Raw genomic sequence first — 9939 nt, forward strand, 5'->3', positions numbered from 1 at the left:
AGATTTTTAAGTCACACCTGCAGTAACATTTTCCCCATTACATTCCTAAGTCTAGAAAATCAACAAAACAACAAATCCAGCCCTGATTTCTAGCATTTGAACACTTCCAAGATAAAAATACTCACATTGGAAATTTAACCTTTCCTTCTGGAGTTTGCTCTGGCACACTCTTGAATGGATTAGAATTCAGAAGACTTGGCTCTTATTCTGGTAACAATGCTAACATGGTGCCCTTGGACAAGTCACTGCCCCTCTCAGGGTCTCAGTTTCCTCTTTAGAAAATGGGGACAATCAGTGGCAGCTAGGTGGCGCAGTGGATAGAGCACCAGCCCTGAAGTCAGAAGGACCTGAGTTCAAAACCGACCTCAGACCAAACACTTGACACGTACTAACTAGCTGTGTGACCCTGGGCAAGTCACTTAACCCTGATCGCCTCACTTAAAAAAAAAAAATGGGGACAATCAAACCCACTGGGCCTGCCTTACCAGGATATTGTGAGATGAAATAAGGCAATGAATCTGTGTATCAAATGCACTAAGATTGTTTATAAATGAGACAACCAAGGGCATGGCGGATCTAACTGGAGTTGGTGGTTGTTGTTTATCTTTCATTTTCCAAGAGGAGTATGACTTCAGAGAGGTGCTGCCTTGACATGCAAATGAATTGGATTTAAGTGAGGGAGGGCTGTGCAAAGTCACCAGCCTTAGTTTCTCCTCTAGAGCTATCTGGGTCCAGTAACAAGATATAGATCAGGATGATTGGAGATGGCCCAGAATGCAGTGGAAGGCCTTGGCCTTTTAAAGCTAAGATCTTCAACAGATCTGAATTTGACTGAGGCAATGCCCAATCAGTGATTAAGGCTAGGTAAGAAATGAGGCAGAAAATGGCCTCTTTTACCTAGTCAAAGAAAAATTCAATCTGGAAGGGGAAGACTCTCAGGGTTTCTAGCCAAAACAGAAAGAGACAGAGACAGAGAGAGACAGAGAGAGAGAAAGAAAGAAAGAAAGAAAGAAAGAAAGAAAGAAAGAAAGAAAGAAAGAAAGAAAGAAAGAAAGAAAGAAAGAAAGAAAGAAAGAAAGAGAAAGAGAAAGAAAGGAAGGAAGGAAGGAAGGAAGGAAGGAAGGAAGAAGAAAAAGAAGCTGTATTGCCCAACTGGCCATTTCCAATGGGGTCCCCAGTGGGGCAGCTCTTACTAAATACTCACAGAAGTTGTTGTTCGTTCTTCGTTCTCTAAGAGGACCATGACATCAGGGAGGTGATGCCATGACATGCAAGTGAATTGGATTTAAGTGAGGCAGAGTTGTGCAAAGTCACCAACCTCAGTTTCTTCTATAGAGCTATCTGGGTCCAGTGGCAAGATATAGATCAGGATGACTAGAGAGGGCCCTGGCTGCAGTTGGAGCCAGACCCTGAAAGACCTGAGTTCAAATCCGACCTCAGACTCTCACTAACTTTGTGACCTTTGATCAAGTCTTTTACCTTCCCTCTGCCTCAGTTTTCTCACCTGTAAATTGGAAGAAAAAATAGTCCCTACCTCCTAGGGTTGTTGTTGCTATTGTTGATGCTAGCTGTCATTATAATCTGAGGTCCCATTATCATTATTGTAATTTTAATTTATTCCATTAAAAATGCACTTATTGAGTAAAGAGATACCAAAGCTGGCCAGACTTCTTCCTTCCTGGAGCCTGGAAGCTGTCCACTAGCACACCTGTCATAGACAGGCAGGAATTCAAAGCAAAGGTTAAAGAATGACCCAGGGGCTGCCACTCTCCCACCCATTTATTATCTGCTCTATATTTATTTGCATGGTGGCCTAGAGCATCCAGAGGACTGGGGTGGAGGTGGGGGGGGGGGAGGTCCAGTTGCCCCAGCTCCACCTCTAATCAATCAGCCTAGAGCTCAGTGGATAGAACATTTGTTCTGGAGTCAGGAAGACGTGAGTATAAAAGTGGCCTCAGACACTAGGCTGTCTAGTAGATAGAGGTTATTAGCTGTATAATCATGAGCAAGTCAATTCACCACTGCCTGCCTAAGTTTCCCCATCTGCAAAATGGGGATAATAACAGCACTTACCTCCCAATGCTGATGTGAAGATCAAATGAGATAATATTTGTAAAGCACTTAGCACTGTGCCTGACACCCAGTAAGAGCTTAATAAATGTGTCTTTTCTATTGTTTAGAAAAATGCCCATTAAAACAACTCTGAGGTACCACCTCACACCTATCAGATTGGCTAATATGATGAAAAAGGAAAATGATAAATGTTGGAGATGATGTGGAAAAACTGGGACATTAATGCATTGTTGGTGGAGTTGTGAATTGATCCAACCATTCTGGAGAGTAATTTGGAACTATGCCCAAAGGGCAATCAAACTGTGCATGCCTTTTGATCCAGCAATACCACTACTAGGTCTGTATCCCAAAAAGATCATAAAAAAGGGAAAAGGACCCCCATGTACAAAAATATTTATAGCAGCTCTTTCTGTGGTGGCAAAGAATTAGAAATTGAGGAGATGCCCATCAAATGAAGAATGGCTGAGCAAATTGTGGTATATGAATGTAAATGGAATATTATTGTGCTATAAGAAATGATGAGCAGGTGATTTCAGAAAAACCTGGAAAGATTTACATGAATTGATGCTGAGTGAAGTGAGGAGAACCAGCCGAACATTGTACAGAGTAACAGCCACACTGTGCGATGACTGACTTTGATAGACTTAGCTCAGCAACGCAAGAATCTAAGACAGCTCCAAAAGACTCATGATGGAAAATGCTGTCCACATCAGAGAAAGAATTGGAGTCTGAGTGCAGATTGAAGCATATTCTTTTCACTTTTTTTTTCTTCAGGTTTCTTCCTTTTGTTCTGTTTCTTCTTTCACAACATGACTAATGTGGAAATGTTTTACATGATTGCACATGTAGAATGTATATTGCCATCTTGGGGAAGGGGGAGGGGAGGGAGAGAGTAAAATTTGGAACTCAAAATCTTTCAAAAAATGAATGTTGAAAATTGTCTTTACATGTAATTGGAAAAAATAAAATACTATTAAATTTTTAAAAAATGTGTCTTTCCTTCCACCACCACCCCCTTCATGGTTTTGTTGAATGGAAATTCTGAAATGGCCAGAGAGTAGGCAAACTGGCAATCTAGGATACAAGAGGAATTAAAAGGAATGTCCTAATCCCAGGTCAGGGATTTGACTGAGTTCTGGTATCTCTGACTGACACAGGAGAGGTGGTCAAGAAAATAGATGTCGTCTCTGCCTAGGGCTCTTGCCCAGTGCCTGGCTCAGTAGGAGGAGTGGAGGCTGTCCATAGCCCTCAACTGGGCACAGAAGTAGCTTTGGCTCCTGCTTAACCATCACTACCACCTCCAGAGATGGTAGGATAGAGCAATATATGGCCCCGTCAATAATGTTGTTTAATTTGGATGCTTTATATTTTTGTAGATAATTTATCCATTTCCTTGAAATTCATGGATCTCTAGCACATAATTGTGTATAGCAGGTGCTGGGAATTTGGTTCGACTGGTGTACATTTATCTCATTTGTGTTTTTATTTTGGTCATTTCATTTGCCTCTCTCTTTTCCATTTGATTGATTTTGTCATTTTAGTGGAAAGAAGAGGAGTGAGAGAAGGTCCTTTTGCTTTCCATTTTATCTACACTCATTTTCAAGTTTTCACATTTTATGTTTGTTTTGGGTTCATTTGTGGGTTCTCAGAATTTTTAAATACTCTCATGTTTATTTTGTTCATGTGTTTTCAAAGATATAATTTCTAATGGGGGGGGTGGACATACCAAAATCAGCCTGGCATCACCACCTGTCCTGAATCAAACTGGGCTGACTCATCCCTGCTTCCTATGTAGGTGCTCATTTACTAGTCATTCTTCCAATAAGGTATGATGTTTAAAAAGTTTGAAAGACATAATTTCTGGGTAATTATTGTATTAATCATGTTAGCAATAATTAAAAGGGGTCAAGGACACTCTGGAATGCCAAAGACCCCTCATGGAACCCACTCAATGCTTACATGCCCTTGGAAGAGTGGGTGTTGCTGAGGGTGGCAATCAGTTCTGATTGGTTAACAAGTAATGAATATTATGAGAGGTGGACCCATTCTAATGAGGGACTGGGAGATTTGGGACTTTGATTATATCATTTACTTTCAAACCACCCCCAGCCTTGGGCAATCTAGTCAAAGAATTTATCCCCACCCAAACCTGAGTAGAACCCAAGGGGCTTCTCCACCTGGGTGGGGTCTGAACAAGATTCAGGAGAAAATTAATCCAGCCTCATTATCAGCAAAGTCTTTCAGATGCTGGCTTGGCCCAGTAGAGAATAAGGTTTCAGAAAAGGATAGATCCTGCTTCTCTCCAATAGTAACAATTAGTTATTTAAGAGTTATTTCTCGCAAAGATATTTCAGAGCTTTGCCAAGACTTGAAGTACAGGACAACTGTTCTCTTCCCCTTTTGGAAAAACAGTCATTTGAACTTCTCCTGCCCTGTAGGACTTCTTGCTGTCTCCAAATGTATTTGAGATCATAGACAGCACCTCAACAATCGCACCAGTTCTTGCAAGGTTTATTGTAAGACAATAGTGTGAGTGAGATTCTTAGGGAATCTGCAACTTAATGGGAAGTGAGAGGGATACTTATATACAAAAAGGGTGGTGAAAAGATCTGCTTGGGATTAAGGAGTAGTAAGTAGTCTGGGTACTAGGGCAAGTGTAACAGTGAAAAGAATAAAGTAGTCCGGTGTGGGCCAGGTGCACTAGTGAAAGGGTTAATAAGTAGTCTGGGGTGGGCCAAGAGCAACAGTGAACGGACTGTCAAGTAAGCTAATTAAGTGATGGACTGGGGGGGGGGGGCAGATGTCTTGGCTGGAGGCACCAGTGGTCTGGGCTACTGAAATGTATGGGAACATTCAGGGCCTGGGTTGCTTTCAAAGACATGATCTTTTCCTTTTAGGGGTCCAGGTCTCATCACCCCATCAGTACCACCATCCTCCTCCTAGTCCCTGTCCCCCCCCAGCAAGATGTCGTCCTCAATCACTCTCTTTCACCCCCATGGTTGTGCCAGAACTAGCAAGAGCCAATTGTTAAATTTTCAGGGTGAGCATTGACACCTCAGACACAGGCAAACGCCACAAGTCAGGACTTGATTTCTCATTCTGTTGACTGTCTCTAGATTTAAGGACGTGAGGAAGAAAATGTTAGTCATGTGGATTAAACTTAAAAGTGTGTCATACATAAATTTTTCTGAGGGGTTATTATTAAACATTTATCAGAACACCACTGCCCCCCACATAATAATAATCACAATAATTATAATAAATATTTACATAGTACTTTAAGATTTCCAAAGTGCATTATAAATATTATCTAATTTTATCCTTACAATAACCCTGAGAGATTGGTGCTATTAATACCCCATTTTACAGATGAGGAAACTGAGATAGACAAGGGTTAAGTGACTTACACAGAGCTAGAAAGTCTCTGAGGCTGCTTTTGAATTCAGGCCTCCTCGACTCCAAGTGCAGAGCTTGCCCCGCTGTGCCATCTAGCCATCATGTCCAATCTGTTGCCAAGGACTGTTGACTTTACCTTGGGAGCCTCTCTCCCATATTTCTTCTCTCCTCTCCTCTGACACTGCCACTAGTCAGTCTGTCAGTAAGTATTTATAAAGTGCCTACTATGTGCCAGGCACTGTGCTGAACACTGGGGATACAAAAAAAGGCAAAAACAGTCCTTGCCCTCAAGTGGTTCACAGTCTAAAGAGGGAGATAACATGAAAACAACTCTCTACCAGCAAGCTGCCAAAGAGACAAGTATTAATTAATCAGCAAAGCAAAGACACTACAATGAAGAGGGCTTTATTCTTCCTTCCCTAATTCCTTCCTAAGGATGGGTTTCTGCAGAAGATGGGATTTTAATTAGGACTTAGAGGAAACCAGGGAAGCCAGTGGGTGGAGACCAGGAGGAAGAGCATTCTAGGTATGGGGATGACCAGAGAGAATGACCAGAGTAGATGGATGGGTAGACCCCCCCAGGAGGCCAGTGGCACTTGGCTCCAAGAGTACGTGGTGAGGAGTAAGGGATAAGAGGGCTGGAAAGGTAGGAGAAGGCCAGGTTATGAAGGACTTTGAATACCAAACAGTATAGTTTGTATTTGATTCTGGAGGCAATAGGGAGCTACTGGAGTTTATTGATTAGGGGAGTGACACAGTCAGACCTTTGCTTTAGGCAGCTGCAGGGAGGTTGGATTGCAGCAGGGAGAGACTTGAGCCAGCCAGATCCTCCCCAGTCAATAGTCCAAGCGTGAGGTGATGAGGGTCCGTACCACAGTGGGGCAGCATCCCAGGAGAGAAGGGGGTGGATTATCGAGATGATGCACAGATGAACTCCACCTTGGCAATAGCTTGGATATGGAACAATTAAAGATCACGAGGAGTCCAGGAAGATGGTGGTGCCCTCAACTGTAGCTGGGAAGGCAAGGGGTGGGAAGGGTTCAGGGGGAAAGAGAATGAGTTCCGTTTTTGATGTGGTGAACCTTGATGCACCAGATTGGGCTTCCTGCCTTCAGTCTCTCCCCCCTCCAATCCAGCCTTCACTCAGCCACCAGAATGATTTTCCCCAAAGAGCAGATCTAACTATGACATCCCCTTACTCAGTAAGCTCTGGTGGTTCCCTGTTACCTCTAGGATGAAATACAAAATTCTCTGTTGGGCAAAGCCCTCCAGGGTCTGCTCCCCCCGTCTCCAGTCATCGACCTTCCTCCTCCTTAATCCAATGACAGTGGCTTCCTGGATGCCTCTCAGACAAGACACTCTGTTACCCAACTCTGGGCATTTTCACTACTTGTTACCACAAACCCCAAGCCCAAGCCCGGAACTCTCACCCTCCTCCTCTCTGCCGGCTTCCCTCAAGTCGAGATCAAACCCCTTCTTCTGCAGGAACCTCTCAATGCCAGGGCCTTGTCTCTGTTGATCATTTCCAATTCCCATCTAGAGCTTGTTTGCATGTTATTGTTTCCATGTTATCCCCCCCACACATCAGATTGGAAGCTCCTCAAAAGCAGGGACTGTTTTTACCTTTCTCTATATTCCCAACATCTAGCACAAGTGCCTGACACATAGTAAATGCTTAATAAATGTTTGTTAACTGACTAACAGATTTATAATATGATTCATGTAAGGAGCTCCCAGCAAGGAAATTACCTCTTTCTATCAATAAGCGATAATAGATAAGCACCTCCCCTGAAACTTAGTGTTAGAGAGTAGTCTGGGGCCGGTGTGATGTTAAATGACATATAGGGTTACACAGAGAGACTGTGTTAGTCTGGACTTGAGCCCAGGTCTTCCTGACCCCAAGGCTGGCTCCCTTATCTCTGTGCTAGACCCACTTTGGAACATGCCCTTTTAAAAATGATTGCTACATTTTCTTTTTCTTTTACCTTCATTTACTTATATGCCCTTTTCTTCTCCTTAGCCTGAAAGTCAGAGTCTGTAACAATACAATAAGAAAAAGAAGAGAGAACAAAATCATTTTAACCAAACTAACTAACACACAAGCAAGTCTACCAGTATATGCAGAGTTCTGCACAGGGATTCCCCCATCTCTGCAAAGAAGGGAGGGAGGTCCATTTCCCGGTGTCGTCAGTCATCCTCTGACATGCTTGGTTGTTTGATCTTCAGGAATCAGACCAGATCTCCATGCTGAGCTTCTTGTGAATGTCGGGTTCAGCTCTTTCTCATTAGTCTTTATTTAGCCTGTTCACTGATCTCATCTTTTAGCCACTTCCTCCTTCCTATCTAAATGCACGAAAGCTGTAGGTATTATCATTTTTCTTATAGTGACAGCCCAGTTAGCCAGTTAGTCAAAAAAAAAAGAAGAAGAAGAAGAAGCATTCATTGAGGGCCTACTACACGCCCAGTCCTATGTAGGTTAAGTGTTACAAAGAAAGGCAAAAATATCCTTGCCTTTAAGGAGCTTATATTCAAATGAGAAGGTCAATATATATATTTCGTTGTTCAGTCATGTCCAACTCTTCCTGACCCCATTTGGGATTTTCTTGGCAGAGATACTGGAGCGGTTTGCCATTTCCTTCTCAAGCTCATTTTACACATGAGGAAACTGAGGCAAGCAGGCTTAAGTGACTTGTCCAGAGTCACACAGCTAAGTATCTGAGATCAGATTTGAATTCAGGAAGATGAATCTTCCTGACTTCAGACCCAAGGCTCTATCCACTGTGACACCTAGCTGCTCAAACATATAAATAGCTAGGTTCAAATAGGAGATATACAGAGGAGATGGCAGGTCATCTCAGAGGTGATAGCTTTAGTATTAAGGGGGATCTGGGAAAGGCTTACTTCAGAAGGTGACATTTGAGGTGAATCAGGAAGGAATCCAGAGAAGCTAAGAGGTGCAGGTTAGGAAGGAGAGTATTTCAGGGATGAAAGACAGTCAGTGAAAATGCACATAATGAAAGAAAGTGGAAAGGAAGGAGGTGTAGCAGTACCAGATCTTAAACCATATCATAAGGCAATGATCACCAACACTGTCTGGTACAGGCTAAGAAATAGAAAGTAGATGAATGGAATAGAGTAGACATACCATTTATAGCAGCAAATAAACATAATAACATTGTATTTAACAAGGGTAAAAGACTTAAGATTTGGGGATAAGAATTCATTATTTGGTAAAAATTATTGGGAAAATTGGAAAGCAGCGTGGCAGAAACTGGTCATGGACCACTATCTCACACCATTTACCAAGATAAGGTCAAAATGGATACCTGACCTAGATATAAAGAGAGATATTGCACGAAAATTAGAAGAACATGGAACACATTCCTTATCAGACTTACAGATAGGTGAATAATTTATGAATAACCAAGAGATAGAGAGCAAAGTTAGATATAAAATGGATAATTTTGATTACATTAAATTAAACAGGTTTTGCACAAATAAAACAAATAAAACCAAGATCAGAAGGAAAGTAGAAAATTGGGAAAACAAATTTTTATAGACAGTTTATCAGGTAAAGGCCTTATATCTAAAAAGTATATAAAGAACTTTGTCAAATCTATAAGAATACCAATCATTCGCCAATTGATGAATGGTCAAAGGGTATGAACAGACAGTTTTCCAATGAAGAAATAAAAACAATTTATGGGCAAATAAAAATTATCTAAATCATTATTGCTTGGAGAAATGCAGATTAAAACAACCTTAAGGTAACATTTTACACCTACCAGATTAGCTAAAATGATAGAAGGGGAAAATAACTAATGTTGGAGGGGATGTGGAAAAATTGGGACACTGATTCATTGTTGGTGGAATTGTGAACTGATCCAACTATTTTGGAGAGCAATCTGGAATTATGCCCAAAGAGTTATTAAACTACCTATACCTTTTGACCTAGCAATACCACTACTTGGTCTATTTCCAAAGATGATTAGGGGAAAAGGAAAAGAACCTATATGTTCTGAAAATGTTTATTGCAGCTCTCTCTGTGATGGCAAAGAACTGGAAATTGCAAGGATGCTCATCAATTGGGGAATGGCTGAACAAGTTGGGGTATATGCTAGTGATGGAATAGCTGCTGAACTCGTGATTTTAGAAGAATGTGGAAAGACTTGCATGAAATAATGAAGAGTGAAATGAGCAGAACCAAGAGAGCATGTATACAGTAACAGCAATATTGTTTTAAGAATGACTTTGAGTGAATGTTATTTTGTCTATTATAAATACCCAAATTAATTATAAAGGACTTGTGAAGAAAGACACTATCTGTATCCAGAAAAAGAACTGATAAATAGAAGTATGGGGGCAGCTGGGGGTGCAATAGATAGAGCACTGGCCCTGAAGTCAGGAGGACCTGAGTTCAAATCCAACCTCAGACCAAACACTTGACACTTACTAGCTATGTGACCCTGG

This window comes from Vombatus ursinus, unplaced genomic scaffold (genome assembly GCF_900497805.2).
Source record: "Vombatus ursinus unplaced genomic scaffold, bare-nosed wombat genome assembly UNPS02010193.1, whole genome shotgun sequence".
Lineage (NCBI taxonomy): Eukaryota > Metazoa > Chordata > Mammalia > Diprotodontia > Vombatidae > Vombatus > Vombatus ursinus.